This window comes from Chaetodon auriga, chromosome 21 (genome assembly GCF_051107435.1).
Source record: "Chaetodon auriga isolate fChaAug3 chromosome 21, fChaAug3.hap1, whole genome shotgun sequence".
Taxonomy (NCBI): Eukaryota; Metazoa; Chordata; class Actinopteri; order Chaetodontiformes; family Chaetodontidae; genus Chaetodon; species Chaetodon auriga.
The window spans coordinates 20,960,635-20,975,942 of record NC_135094.1 but is presented as its reverse complement, the minus strand read 5'-3'; the positions used below and the strand labels follow the sequence as shown (position 1 = coordinate 20,975,942).

Below are 15,308 nucleotides of genomic sequence, written 5' to 3'. Positions count from 1 at the left end.
ATCACTCCCTGGGGCTTTGCCACTGCAGAGTTGTTTAACTACCTCAGTGACCTCCACCTTGATGCTGATCCCCCATCAGCCTCCAGCTCTGCCTCTACCATAGAGGGCATATCAGTCTGTTGCAGGAGTTCCTCAAAGTGCTCCTTCCACCGTCTTCTCCAAGTGCTTTCTCATGGGCATATATAGAAAGTGTCCTGAGACATCTTCTGTTTTGATTTGGTGCTATATATATATATAATTGTATTTAAATTTGAAGAATATCACTATATAAATTAAAAAAATCAAGAGGTAGAATGTTGGAGGGATTTGTTAGATGTAACAAGAGGTAAACAGTGAATGCCCCCCCCAAGGAACCTTGCTTCATTTTGCAAGGCTGAATCAACCTCATCACACCTAGATGCCACAGCTTGCTGCATATTATGATCACTGTAGAAAGAAGCTATAACTACAGGTAGCTGATTACTTAATATATTTTTCTGTTGAAGAGCTGTCATGTGAAAGCATGGCAGACTGACTTTGATTACGTTGCAAGCTAGTTATCTAGAATGGATCCAAAAAGCAAGAAGGTATGTAGTTCATAGTTCAGTATCATAAACACCTGTCTGCCTCCTCCAAAATAAGTTGAACCCCCATGAACAGCAAAAACTGAACATTACAACCTTCATGAAGGGAGGATTTACTGGATGATTTATTGCAACTGTATACATGTTTATAGACTTCATAGATACATGAAACTGTTGATTTTAAGAGTTGTGGAGTGCAAATACCATATCCCACCAACAATAACCCAGATAAGCTCCCCTCCACATTTTCACAAATACACATGTAAATAGTGTATATGGGACACACAATCAGTTTGAGCTACAGAGGCATTTACACATCCTTCCTTTCAGCTAGTGGTCCTCACTTTGTGTGTGTTCATGTGTGTGTCAAGGGACAGTCCTAATGCAGTGGAAGAAGTAGAAAATGTCTCCCAAGATTGCACAGTCTTGTAGGGAGAGAGAAACTGTTACGGAAAACAACCAAGGCATGTGGAATTGTATTCACTCTCCCCTGCACTCAAAATTGTTTCTTAGGCCAGCTGTTTGTGCATAACCACAAAACGCAAGTCACATTTTTAACAGTTGTTAGAGAGAATACATTGATGGATTTAAGATGCACAACACAGCTTGTCATGTTTCTTGCTCCCCGTGACTAATAACGGTGAAAATTTTCATTTTAGTTCTCAGACATGGCTTGTAGACTTGAAGATGTCACAGTAATCAAAGACATGGCTTATAGATTTGAAGATGTCACAGAAATCAAAGACAGATGTCATGCTGGTGATTTCCAACTTTCTCAGAGAGAAGCACGCATGCATTCAAAGTGTCCCTAAGAAAATTTGACTCAAAAGTGTGAGATCTTTCCCTTGTCATCAGTCCCTTGTAGGTAAAGAATGTACATACTTGAAAGTAGAATATCTTGTGGTTAATAGGACTATTCTACTGTGGAGTTGGAATTGTAGCCAAACTTTGATTAGGCTGATGAATCAGTTATGCGTGTACATAAAGACTTTGTTAAGTACAGCCTAAAGAGAATAGCACCTGAGTATTTTTTGGATGACATTTAATTTCACATTATCCCAAGATAACACTTTTTTCTCTCTCTTTTAGGAGATAGTAAAGAAGTGCTTAACAGCTCTGCCATAAATTCTACAATTATGACATTTACAAATGTCAGTTTTTGTTTACAGTTGGCAATGTGTAAGCAATTTTTAAAATTTTAGTTTAACACCTCTATGACAGTGTAAAAAAAAAAAAAAGAAAAAAAGCCTGAACATCACAATCTACATAAAAGCTGAATTTACGGTTGTACTGTTGTGCAACCGTAAATTGGACAGGTGTACCAAATAAAGCAGTCACTGGGTGTATATCCCTGCAGACTGGAATGTGTGGTTTAGTGTGCGGTCAGACAGGAACCAATGACTCCTGATGGTGAGGAACAGACCCCATGTCCACAATGTCCAAACCTTTCTCTTATTGGAAGAAGAAGAAGTTGAGGTGTTGGGCCAGACTTCGGGTGTGAGGTTGGTTTTGGATTTATACAGATAGGTCAATATGTATTTGGACAATGATATAATTATAAGTTATTTTGATTCTGTCCTTCAAATGGTAAATGGACTGTATTTATATAGCACTTTTCTAGTCTAGACGACCACCCAAAGCGCTTTTACAACCCTGCCCAAGGCCAGGGATTGAACCACCAGTTTAAAGAGCAGATTTTCAGCGTTAGTATGTGAGTATTTGTTATTTGATCATCAGAGTAATAGAATCTGCAACCAAGTACTGAATGTGAACATTTTATTTATGTAAATAACAGCTTGCTGCAATCGGCTGGCGACCGGTTCAGGGTGTACCCCGCCTCTCGCCCATTGCCAGCTGGGATAGGCTCCAGCCCCCCCCCAACCCCGAAAGGGATACACGGGTATAGAAGATGAATGAATGAATGAATGAATGAATAACAATTTGTTCAATAACTCTCAGTCAACTGAAATTGGCAGTCTGTCAAACATCTATAATTACTAAATGGCTCACATGGCACATCTGAAAATATCCAACAATTTAACATGAAAATTTGCAGTTAAAATCCACAGTCATTAATTAATTTCAGATTGTATGCTGGAGTGGGGAGCTAAAACAACAGAAATCATGCCAATGTCCGAACTGTAGATGTGTACTTTCATAACTGTGATGTGATGATGAATTTAACCTTTGTCCTTCTTGTCCTTCAGTATATTAACTTTAGTATGGTTCATCTTTCTTTACTTCTTCCAGTGCTCAGCAGTGATAGGACTGACTCGACTCAGGACCCAGTCTCCTCTGGGTCTTTGACATGGTTTGCTTGAAATGCCTTCACCAAAAAATTCAAGTAACTGTAGCCATACTTTTGGCATGGGATTGAATGTTTTTGCTATCATTGTGTGGATAAGCACTTGACTGTGAGTCTTGCAAGTGTAAATTAGAAATACTCAAGTACAGTACAAGTACAGAACTTAAGTAAATGTACTAGTTACTTTCCACCACTGTTGTAAATGTATTCTATATTAGAAGCGGAATCCCCCTTCCCTCCAAAATATATATGTTGTCTATATATTAACTATGTATATATTGACTATACAGTAAGTGTAGTCAATAACACAAAGTAATAAATGAACATCATATGTTAATATTGACTGAAAATTGCTGCAAATTTAGTTGCTGGTACAGTCTATTCCATTTTAGACCATTCAAACAAATTGACACTGGGATTTGTTTTGGAACTGGAGCTGCATGAACCACATGGCCGCATGAGAGATTTGGCTGTAAAGTTGCTGCGCTCCTGTCCTTTCTAACAGAGAGGCAGGACAGTGAGACTGATAGCATGTACAGGTCTCTCACTCACTTCATCAACATCAAGGCCTGGTGGGCTGTTTTAATGAATAACATGTGGAAAGGGCTGATGGCAGCACCAGGGGTAAATCCCACTGTGGTGGTAGAGAGTGCGCAACACATTTTTGTCGTCTGACTCCCTTTAAAAAGCATTTCTTAAAAATCCTCTTATGTGACCAGGGGCTGTATTCACAAACATTTTAAAAATATTCTGAGAGCTCCTAACTAAGCCTAAAAATGTCTAGCAATGAGTCCTACCTCATTAGTGATTTGGGAAAATTCTCAGAACACTTCTGAACAAGGAAGGGACAGAAACGTTTATTTCAGTGAAGAGGTGTGGCTGACACTGTTGCTCAACATCTCAAGGTCTTGCATAGTAACCTATTCACATGCTGATAGTTTTAGATTGATTTGCTTACATTCATTTACCATACTGGTAATTTTAGTATGTGATCTTGATAGATCTATTGTTGGGAAAAAAATGGCTCAGCTTTCATTAATTTCCATGATCGCTGGCATTACACTGTTATTGCGTTGAGTGGGAGATGACAGCACATCTGTAATGAGATCGACCACACACATCCCAGCACAATATAATCTGTGGAGTTTTGTTAACTCACAGTCATTCAGTGTTTGGAAAAATATTTCTCCTACCATTTTGTCTTTCTGCCATTTACTCCTCTGCTTAAGGAAATTGGAATGGCTTAGTATCACCACCAGGTAGCTCCACTCTACCCTGTCAAATGCCTTTTCTGCATGTATTCAAGAGAGCACCTTTAAATGGGCAAACCATTACTTCCAGGGACTTTCCATTTTGTAACTTATCAGATACTTGTTTCTGCCTGAGAATTGTCTTTGTATTTTGTTTGGTTCTGATATCATAGGGAAGGCTTCTCCATCTAAAAAGGAGCATAGACTCTCTATGGACCTAAATGTTGTGTTCATGGTCACATGGTCCTACCTAAAGAAATAAATCCCAAGATACAAGAGCAATATTTATCATAAATAAACTTTCAGTTTAGAATCTTGACCTGACAGCTTCAGATCAGCGCAATCTGAGTCTTGTAAGTGTCAAGTTCTGAGAGCAGAACAAGTACATGACGCAACACCAAATCTATCAGTATCAACTTCTGCTTGTAGTCCTGTGAGGTTTGTTGGCTTAAGCTATCAGTGATTTATAGGGTTTGACAGTTTTTGATGGCTGATGTACAGAGACAAGATTTTTTTTACTCAAACTTAAGGCAATATCTGACAGTATGACAATAGCATCGACAGTATATGTTTATTTTTCAGAACTCTTATTTTTGTGAGTTTGAAAAAGCTTCTACAAAACTCATCCTATTTAAAAGCAGTATACATTTCTTGTTTTCTACTTGTTTTATGCCCCCAAAACATTCTAATCAAATTCCATCAATAATTCATAATATATGGAAAAACTTCACTAACTCTAGTGCATTTCTTTTCACCTGCAAATTCTGCCAGAAGGCAACGCAATCGCCGGAGCGGATTGCAGCCATTATAGACAATGCTTGTGATTCCACTAGAAGCGGCACGGTGTTTTTCAGAAGCATCCCTCTCCACTCAGACCTGCAGAGAATACGTGTCTTTTCTATCTTTGATGGAAACTGCACAGAGCAGATCTGGCCAGGCAGGGTTAGGGTTACATACAGGAATGAGAATCTGGTCAGTTTTCAAAATAAACCCCACTGTGCAGACTGCCAACACTTGATCAACAATAAACACAATTAAAACAATCAAAAAAGAAACCATTTAACTACATAACCTTCTTACTCATGGCAGAAGAACAAGCATGAAGGATAATGACAAAATCAACAAAAACTGAGCAATGTGGACGAGGGAATAACACCGTGTCACAGCCGCAACACTACGCAGCCATGCTCGATGGAATCTGTTTCTGACTAACTGGCTGAGATTTCCAGTTACAGCCCTGTGTAAAACCAGTGTACAGCTTTTTATTGTGTATTTTACTTTTTGTCAACAAATCCAATGTAAAGACTCAAACCAATAATGCATGTAAGCCCTTATTGAACACACCGAATGACTGGATTATGGAATAGAATCTTATCTTTAGACTGTTTTTTTTTTTTTTTTTTAGTGGGTGACTTTGCAAATGAGTTCTGTTTATCAATGTGTTTCCAAGTTAAAATGAAGATTGAAGGAAAATGAAAGCATGAATGAATGTGTCATATGGACATGTCTCTGTGTATATATTCAAAGCTAGATATCTATAATTCCTCTGTGGCATAGAGCTCCATTGCCATTCAACATCACACTCTTGGACTGGGTGACACATTTCTTCTTTACCAGAAACACCCATATTGCAGTTTATATTGACTCAATCACACATACACCACCCTGCTGCCCCAAATACTCACTAGAGCACCAGATGTGGATTAATATGCCGCTCAAAATAGTCAGCATCAGTCATTGTTGGTCTTTTCATGACATTTGTAGACAATAAGAACATAACATCAGCCTTAAAACCTCTTAGAATGATTAAAATTGCCCTTTATACTACTTTTAAACCTGATTTCACCTGAATTCTTATATTGCTTGCACTGTAGGTCTGATGAGGCTCCTTCAGGTCCAACAACAACAACTATATTTGCTTTCTGTGGTATGCTACAATTTTAAAATCTGTTGAAGATAATTAAACAAATATTAATGCAAAGCCTGTAGATGAAGTTCCACTTTAACATACATGCTACACATACCGTCAACATGTAGTAGATCGTCCACACAGAAATCATATCCAGAGAACAACATCCAAAATACACAGACAGATAGAAACAAACTACACAAACAGAGCGCTGTGCAGAACCCATATGGTGATGCTTTGTTAGAGTGGTAATTGAGTGAAAGCAAACGTGGATGGCCTTGCGTGTGAACAGTATTACACTGACACGAGCACACAGAGTATTGGCAGAACTGTCGGTGAGATAAGGCTGAGAGTGGAGATTAGGCTCCCTGAGGCTGTTTCTAATGACAGACACATTGTGTGTAAATCCCATTCAAAAGTGTGTGTTCCATCTAAATAGTGAGACCCCTAATTAAGCCTAAAAATATCAGGAATTCTACTGTTTTGACACTCTGAAATTCCATAAATGAAGCTCTAGCAAAATTCAGTCACAGACTACTCTTTTCAGTGGTCTGGAGTTCATTCCTCATACCATCTCATATTCACTCTCATGCATGCTCACTCATAATTTCCTTGCTGTCATTGTCTGGGGCTGTCCATGAGACACCAGCTGGTCATATCTATCCAATAGCACAAGGACACAGTCAGTTATTCTGCTGCTGTCTTTTTAAATATGATTCTCTTTCTCTGCCTTAGTGCGTTCATGCTGCTGTTATGCGCACACCTCCACCTCCTCATCTTTACATTCATCAGCTTCATGCTTTCATCAGTCTCAGCAGAGTCATCAACCACCCCCACCACCACCAGTGTCTGGACTCCACAGGAGGATTTTTGTCTTGGTGCTGCTCATGGCAGATGCCCCTCGATTACAAAATCTCCCTGTAGAGTCTAAGCACCAAAGACTTTCTGACAATTTAATTATCACATATCATCTGCCATAACAAACAGCTATCTTCATCACTAATCTCTCCTGATTGAAATCAGTATTATGGTTGGAGAAAAATATTGCATTTGAGGATGCTGGGCAACAAACAATAAATCTATTTGTTTACAGTAAATGTCTTGTTCTGCACATGGAGTCATGATTTTCACATTAACAGAGGCTAAAATGGCAGTTTTGATGTCATAATATACAGGCAGCATGTCTTTCATGTGGTTTGTCATTGCCCTGTAAATCTTTTACAAGTGACCAACACAAAACCTCTATGCTTATGCTTTAGTTATGTTTAGGAACAAAAATGACCTGATTAAGGTGAGGAACATTTTCAAAACTCAGCTCAAGTAAGGACTAAGAAAAAAAATGAAGCAGTTGTTGCTTGAAATCTTTTTATTATATTTTATTAAAAAAGAAGCCAAGCACAACCAAAGTCAAAGCCAGGCAGAAGCCAAAGCAGCTTTCTGCATGACTTTTGGAGTCCTGTTTCCACATTTTCCATTAGTCTGCAACTCTGCTGACTTTGTTCAAAGAAATAACCCTCAGTGCATTGTGATGTGCTACTAAAACAGCAACAACAGCGAGTGTCTTTACATGAAATGGTTGGCTTTCTGCAGTCCAAGCTGAATTCTTGCTAACAAGAATCCTGGTGTCTGTAACTGGGTTGGGGATACTTACAGTGAATTTAAAGCCCCATTTCCATCAAAACACCCAGAAGTTTTATGTCATGATACTTTTCAAGGAACCAGAAAATTCCTTCACCCAATTGAGGTGTAGACAGTCTCGTCAATGAGTCAGATTAGTCTGCTGAAGGTGTATAATAATGAAACTGACAGCCACTACCTCCTCACAGAATTGAAAATATTAGAATATGGTATTGCCTTTTGACATATATGATAGTACAGTTTTAAGTGTTTAGAATTTGTGGTCAGCCATTACTGACTACCTTTACCTGATTACATCGATCATATTTTTTATTAAGATAGTTTAAAGCAAGGCTTTTAAATTTACAAGAAGAAAAGGTGCAACTTTTGATCGAAAAGAACTCTGGCACACTGTCTTCCTTACTGCTGAAATATTCATTAAGTCAACATGACTGTTTCTCCGACCTTCAGCATGCATATAACTGTTGAAGTTGTGATGAATAAATAGGAGCAGTAAATGAAACAATGTTTTCATTGTTTTCATATTTACAAGAACAACAACTACACAAACATTTGGCTCCACAACTATTTATTTATCTGCAAAAAAAAAAGAAATTAAAGTCTTACATTGCCACGGCTCAAGAGAAGGCTGGCTGTGATTGGCCTGAAAATCCTGCAAGTTTTTGACTAATTAGAAATGTTCAGCTCTGCAGGCACCACCCCCAGAGTTTCTCTTCCTTGGGAAAGAACTACCCTCCAAGCAGGGACTTTTTAGGGGTAAAATAATTACTTTAATTTAGAACCTGGTCCCTGCAGTGGAAATGCACAGAGTTCCTCTGAAGGTTCCTAGTCCCCTGAGAAAGTTCTGGCAGTGGAAACACAGCTTAAATGTATTCTCACTGTGCAGTTTACATCATCATTCTGTTAAAACTCTGTTGACCTTGTACATGCTGAAACATCAAGCCAGTGTTCGTAATTCATATATTCTGGAGAAGATTTTGATAAAACACTATGTTGTTGGCTTAGTTTGGACATACTAACCCAACTACCTGGCAGCCTGTCCAGACAGGGTCATCACATCATGGTTAAAAAACAGTTATGGTTAGACAAAAGCTGTGGTTAAAAGAAAACAATGTTGACTGATGCGAACTGTAGTCCCCAGTGTGAGAAGACTGACGTCCATTCATTAATTTGTGGTGCTAATATCAATATTACACCTCTTCCATCTTTATTTGTTGTGAGGGAATTGTAAACATAGGTTATTTGAAGTGTTTAAACAAACAACTGATACTGTTGTTATTCTGGTGAGCTACAGTTTGTTTTTATTATCACAGGGGCCTGTGACAAATCTCAAAATGACTGTCCGCTTTTGTTTTCTCACAGGAGCCCTGGGCTCCTGGATGAAAGTCACGTGTTTGTTTCACCCATCCATCCACCCTACTTTCCTCCAGTGGAGTTAGCTGAAACCCAGGGTGTCTCATACTGAGGGGCATGACAAGCATAGGTATGTCATCAGGGGCGGGGCTTGCAGACAGACAAGCCAGGAAGTTGCTTGGAGCCCCCCCGCCACTTATTTACAACAATGATTATTGATAGGCCTGGGCTTTCAGGGACCTCTGATGGCCCCTGGACCTCACTTTGAGAACCACTAATCTATTTTTTCAGTGTTCATCTCAAATGTCCTGCAAATTGTGCATTTATGTGTGCAAAGACCAAATTTTTGCAGCGTGCACAGATGGGCTGGGGGCCCCAGGGATTTCTTGCTTGGAGCCCCAAGAGACCCTAGCAATGCCACTGTATGTGATGTCCTGGAATGGGCTGGAATATCACATTGAGGTTGTGAGGTGGGCAGCATGATCAGGTTGTTTTCTTCCAAATTCAAGGTCTGACATCTCTACGAAATGGGGGGTGAAAATCTTCTGTTTAAATCCTGGAGATAAAGGCATCTCTTGTATCAGTGGAATGGAGTTTATGTAGCAGCAGTGGAAGTTTGAAATGTGCAACATGCTTTGTCACACATGGAAAGGCTTCTTTCAGCCTTTTTAAATCTACTGGATATGAAAGTCTTTTCTCTAGTGTTAAAGATATGAGGAAAATAAAAGCCTGTCCAGTCTGGACAGTCTAGGCACAAATCATCAAAACAGCAATAACTTCTGTTCTGAATTCATTCCATCATGATTTAGATGGAGCTACACAAACTAGGTAAACTGTATTCCACCATAAAAGATAATGAATTTACTGAGTGTGTTTACCCTCCATTAGCACTGTCTGATTTCTTCTAACTGTATTTTAACCTGTCAGCACTACATGAAGAGATGAGGGCTGTCAGGGCTTTCTCTGTCTTCAGAGCAGCAGAAAGTGAGAAACATTATTCTTTCATTATAACACCCTCAACCACCTACACACAGACACACACACACACACACACAGACACACACACACACACACACACACACACACACACACATACACAAACACTGTAATGTTTCTATAATTTTTTTTTTTTTTTTCATACTCTTACATTCATTTTCTGGAGACGTACCCTAACCCTAACCCTGAATTACAGGGACTTGTGTTTTGTCCCCATAAGGAAAGTGAGTCTCCACAATGTTACTGGGTAAACAGATTAATGTCCCGACAATATGAGTAATACATGGCTACACACACAAACACTGCACTCAGTTGTACGCAAAGCTTCAGCCTAACAGAGGAGACAAATAGGACAGTCAGTCGTTGAAGTTCACTCTGAGGGATAATCCATGTAAGAGTATATCTCTTTGATAGATTCTTATCCCTCTGAGATGCTCTGTGTCTGCATGTGTGTGTTTTGTCTTTGTGTGTGTGTGCACACATGTAAGTCTTTGTCGCACACTGGCAGTGACAAATGTAAGAGTTTCCATTTTGTAGTTGTGAAAGCCTTGAAAACGCCATTTCTCTCTACACTAAGAATTCACACGCAATCATTGCAGTGGTCTGTGCAAGACAGCCGCAGGCTAAACTGCATTTATAACACCATCATTTTATACTGTCTATTCAGCAGTAAGCACCAGTGAAGTGAGCATAAAGCATTCATTATGTATTCCGAGGTAAGGCTGTCGATAATCTATATTTTCCTCTCCATTGTTTAAAAACTAAGCAAGCTACATTGTTGCAGTGGGTGAAATGTTCTTTTACTACCATGAGCACACACACACTGTAGTTTTGATTCAATCCCACATACATCTTCACGCTGACCATGATATTCAATACGGCACCAAATGTGGATTAATCCGCTGCTGAAAATAGTCTACAACAAATGTACTTTCCTGCTGTTGCAGTACTGTTTGATCAAAACTACAGAGGCCAGCTGTTTTAGGAAATTACCGAGCCTTATTTAATAATAAAACTTTATATTTGTGAGGTGTATTTAAAGATTTATGTCTTCAATAGGAATCAAAAGGCTTGGAGCTGATAGTCACCCAAACCTAACCCCCGAGAGCCCGTGCTCCTCGCAGTGCTCCCCCAAGAGCACTGCGTTTTCACCCAAACCTAACCCTACCCTTCATTAAAGAGCCTACTCAGCATATTCAGACAACTAATTAATCAGAATTCTTTAACTTCTCTTTTTTCCAAATAGTTGAAACCTTAGGTCACAGTGCATTATCAGCGCTAAGGATGACAAACACAGAAATGCTGCTTTTCAGGAATGCCTTTATATCGTGTAAACTCAATTGCTCAACTAAATGAAATGGAAATACTGGAATATGCTGAATGAAATACTTGCGGGAGTTTTGTTCAGTGCATAATACTGGATACATACAAAGACCAAATGGAACGACTCAAAGGCTCATTTCACAAATTACAAAAACATATATTTTCACAAAGACAGATATCTCCAGATATGAACAAATGCAACCAAAGCTATCTTTATGGCTAGATATTGCTAGTCAGATAAAATGTTTACATTTAAGCCAGCCAGCTCTTTTAAAGTAGTATTTAATCAGCTAATAGCAGCATCTTAAGTCAAATTGAAAAAATCGTGTCAAAAATATAAACATTTATCTACTCCATGCAAGGGCAGTTTAACCTCACCGCTTATTCATACCCTCCAAGCCCACACACAGACAGACACACACACACACAGACGACTGCAGCTAGTCGGTACACAGCATGTTATTAACCCAATAACTCTGCTGAGAGGCTTGCGGCATCCCTCCATTCACATCAATACTTGATTTCCATTTTAGCAGCCGCAATAGATAATGCAGTGTGGATCTATAATCTGAAACAAAGGAAAATATTTTGTAAACTTTTGAATGTGTGTGTGTGTGTGTGTGTGTGTGTGTGCGTGTGTTTGTGTGTGTGTATGTATGTGTGTGTATGTGTTAATGGACCTACCTGAGACTGTGTGGCGGTCTAATGCAGAAGATTCTGCTCTGTTTCTGAGTGCAGCCTCACACTGGCAGCATTGCTGGCTGCTACTGCCTCTGATTGGACGGCTGGTGAAAGGGGGGGTGTATTTGAGGCAGCCAATACTTGAGCTTTCTCTGATAAACACACACTCAGGCAGAGAGAAGCTCATCGAGAGCTCATACAGGCATTCTATCCTGCAGCGGGATTGATTTGAATCACTTGCTGATGTCTCTGCTTGTAGCAATTCATCCTCATTTCCATTTCTTTTAAATTACACCTACATGTAAATAATCAGTTGATGAGTTGGTGTTATACAGTAGTAGAAAAATCATTTGTCTGTTTTCCTGCTACTTAAAACAAAACACATGAATTTAGTTTCTGTCTCCTGAAAGAACCTGTATGAAGAACATGACAAAATGTGTTGTAGTCTGGATCACAGATCCTCACTCAACATTTTTTTTTTCTGTCTTTCTTTGTTTTTTTTTTGTTTTTTTTTTTTACAATTGGCAACATAGATTTTTTTTATACTTCATTCTCTTTTTATAACTCTTCACACTGTTCGACAGTTAATCCCACAAGCAAAACATCTGATGCACATCTCAGCGTTCAGGTGGTGAACCTGAACGCTGACAACATTTTGTCCCATCAGGAACACTTTATCACTCATTACCTAATGACCTGAAACAACACTAAGCATGTAGAATGACAGTATGTATCACTGCATATAAAATTCCTGCCAGAGATTTGGTGGTGGTTGAGTTTAAGTTAGTAATTATAAGAAAAAGAATTGTAAATGTTGAAATGTTTTAATTGTTAGACTTAAAAATTTAAAACTTAAATCTGTGCTCTTTTTTGTCCATTTGGTGGCAGTAGAAACAAGTTGTGAATATAACATTGACATATCAACACCTTTTGACATGGTGAAGTTGTTAGCAAACAGTTGCTTATTTACACATCCCACAGTTATGGGGCAACATCGTCATTCACTTAGAGACATGTTTGCATCCACCTGGATGTAAGTCCAATATTCACTCTGGTTTAGCTCTGTAACTGGTCTCTGCCAACTCCTGAGGACAATATTTGTCTCTTTAGCTGCTAAATGCTCCACTTTGTTCACAAGTTAGTCTCTGTCTCTAGCTGTTTGCTGCTGTGCAGGTAGTGTGCAGTGGGTTTTTAGAGCTTTTTCTCTGAAAACAGATGCATATTCTGCCCGAAAACTACACTATGAGAGCAGTGAGAGTGAATCAGTAAAAAGTGGAGTTAAGAACCAGACAGCTAAACAATGATCTGAAACTTGTGATGTACCTCCGTAAGCTGAGTGGAGTTGTGGAATCAGGTGATAATTCCATGTATTTCCATCACTTCCATATATCCCTTTCACATTGTTATTATTGACTCATTATGTTTTCTTGGATTTGAAATAAGTTACTGCAGACCTGATTTATATTTCCCCTTTTGAATCTCTTAAGCATAAAAGATTCAGTTTATATCATCATACACATAGTATTTAACATTATATTAGACTGACTTTTTCCCCCCTGGGGAAACTACAACACTGGAAAATAGCAAAGCAAATAAAAAAAAAAAAAGACACTTGGACTTTTCTCCAGAGTTCTCTTATTTGACCTCTTTAAGCCTCAAACAGTTATCCAAATGGAACCATATGAGAAGTTTAGAGGGGTACTATAGTTCAGTAAAATGTTGTGAGGTAAGAGTATAAAGAAGCATAAAATGGAAATAATCAAGTAAAGTACAAGTACTTCAAACTATACTTAACTACAGTGTTTCAGTAAATCTACTTAATTACCTCTGCTGTTGCAGACTTGACACATCGGGCCATTGTTACAAAGTTTTTGACACTGTCATGGGATGTGAGAGTTGCAGTTGCAGCCCTACAGGTGTGGTCACTGCTAACGCTGCAAGAATTGTACAAAAGTGCAATACAATTAGATGACATTATGGGTTGTGTTTTTAGCAGTATATTAAGCTTAGCATACAAATACATAACTAATGCATCTACCTTCATTGCATTAAATCACTCACTTCTGGCCAACATGCCCACACCTGTTGTTTCACTGGGGAATTTTGACATATTTGAAAGGCAAAACAAAACTGAACCAAAATGTGTTACATGTATAATTTTAATGCTTAAATGTGTCTGTGAAATCAGTTCATCACTTGTGATATCTTGGTATAAAGCCCAGACAACAAACAAGCCCATTGTAGTAGCTTGCTTCTCGCATCAATGACGTAATTAACTCCTATGTTTTTCCAAATTAAAAACACATTTCCAAATTAAGCAACCATTCAGTTAATCAATGCCGCTTCTACATCTCATTACAGAATGGTAGCATGTGTCTATCACCTGTCATTGGCAAAAATACTGAAAAACAGTACCTCCCTTCTATTAAGAGCTATAAACCCAGCTGATTTAATTTTGTGGTGCTCACCGGACTGAAAATAACATTGAAAGAACAGAGAGGAGGTTGCAGTGGATGAATGGGTCAACACAGTGTGTAACTTTTAAACATGGCCATGATCTTTCCCTAATCTTAACCAAGTGGTTAACCAAACCTTAGCCACAGATGTTCAGATCAGTAAAAGAAAAAGGAAAAGTCAAAAAAAGGTTGAGGTTACCATTTCTCATGGATTTTAAGGCTGTACAGAAAGGAATTGCGAACTGCATGCACAATGTGTTATTAACTCTAATCAATCCTCGACGATTATCAGCCAAAGAAATTTAATATTTTTTTCCAGGTTTTTTTTTTTTTTTTTTTTTTTTTCCAACAGTGTATGTGCATTCCTGTTAGAATGACGGTGGAATATATTCACACAGTGGTTAAGAACACTCTTCCAGCAAAGAGAAAGACAGACACACCGTGGATATTGAATTTCGGTGACAGTAATAACAATGGCATGCCCAAGGTTTCTCACTTTTCAGGTCTTGTCTTACATAAGAAATTGCTGTTATGTAACTGTATCCTTTAAGCATGATGTCTGAAGTGCCACCTCGTTTTTTTCCACCCTCCTCCATGTTTTTCATAATGCCACAGAGAGACACAGAGAGGACCAAAAAGCAACCAAGGACAAGTGTTTTACATGAGGAACAGAACAACAGCATTCACTCAGCAATTCAATTCACTCAGCTGTTCGTCCTTGTGTCCATGCCAACATGATTCAGAACAAACCTGCTGTCCTGGCTTTATGCAGAGGAGCTCAGACATACACATGCACACCTCTTTATAAGCATTTTCATGTGCCCTATTTATACC

General features: G+C 38.7%; 1 protein-coding gene across 3 annotated transcripts in view; it reads right to left on the bottom strand.

Annotated features, from left to right (window-relative positions):
- palmdb (palmdelphin b) overlaps positions 1 to 15,308 on the bottom strand; it is a 58,446-nt gene that overhangs the window by 12,717 nt on the left and 30,421 nt on the right. The window contains exon 1 of one of the 3 annotated variants that reach the window (XM_076721508.1): positions 12,022 to 14,826. The exons of the other annotated variants lie outside the window; for them this stretch is intronic. The gene's annotated coding sequence lies outside the window, so the exon portion shown is untranslated. Of the gene's footprint in view, positions 1 to 12,021; positions 14,827 to 15,308 lie in introns of those variants that run through there. 3 annotated transcript variants of the gene reach the window in all.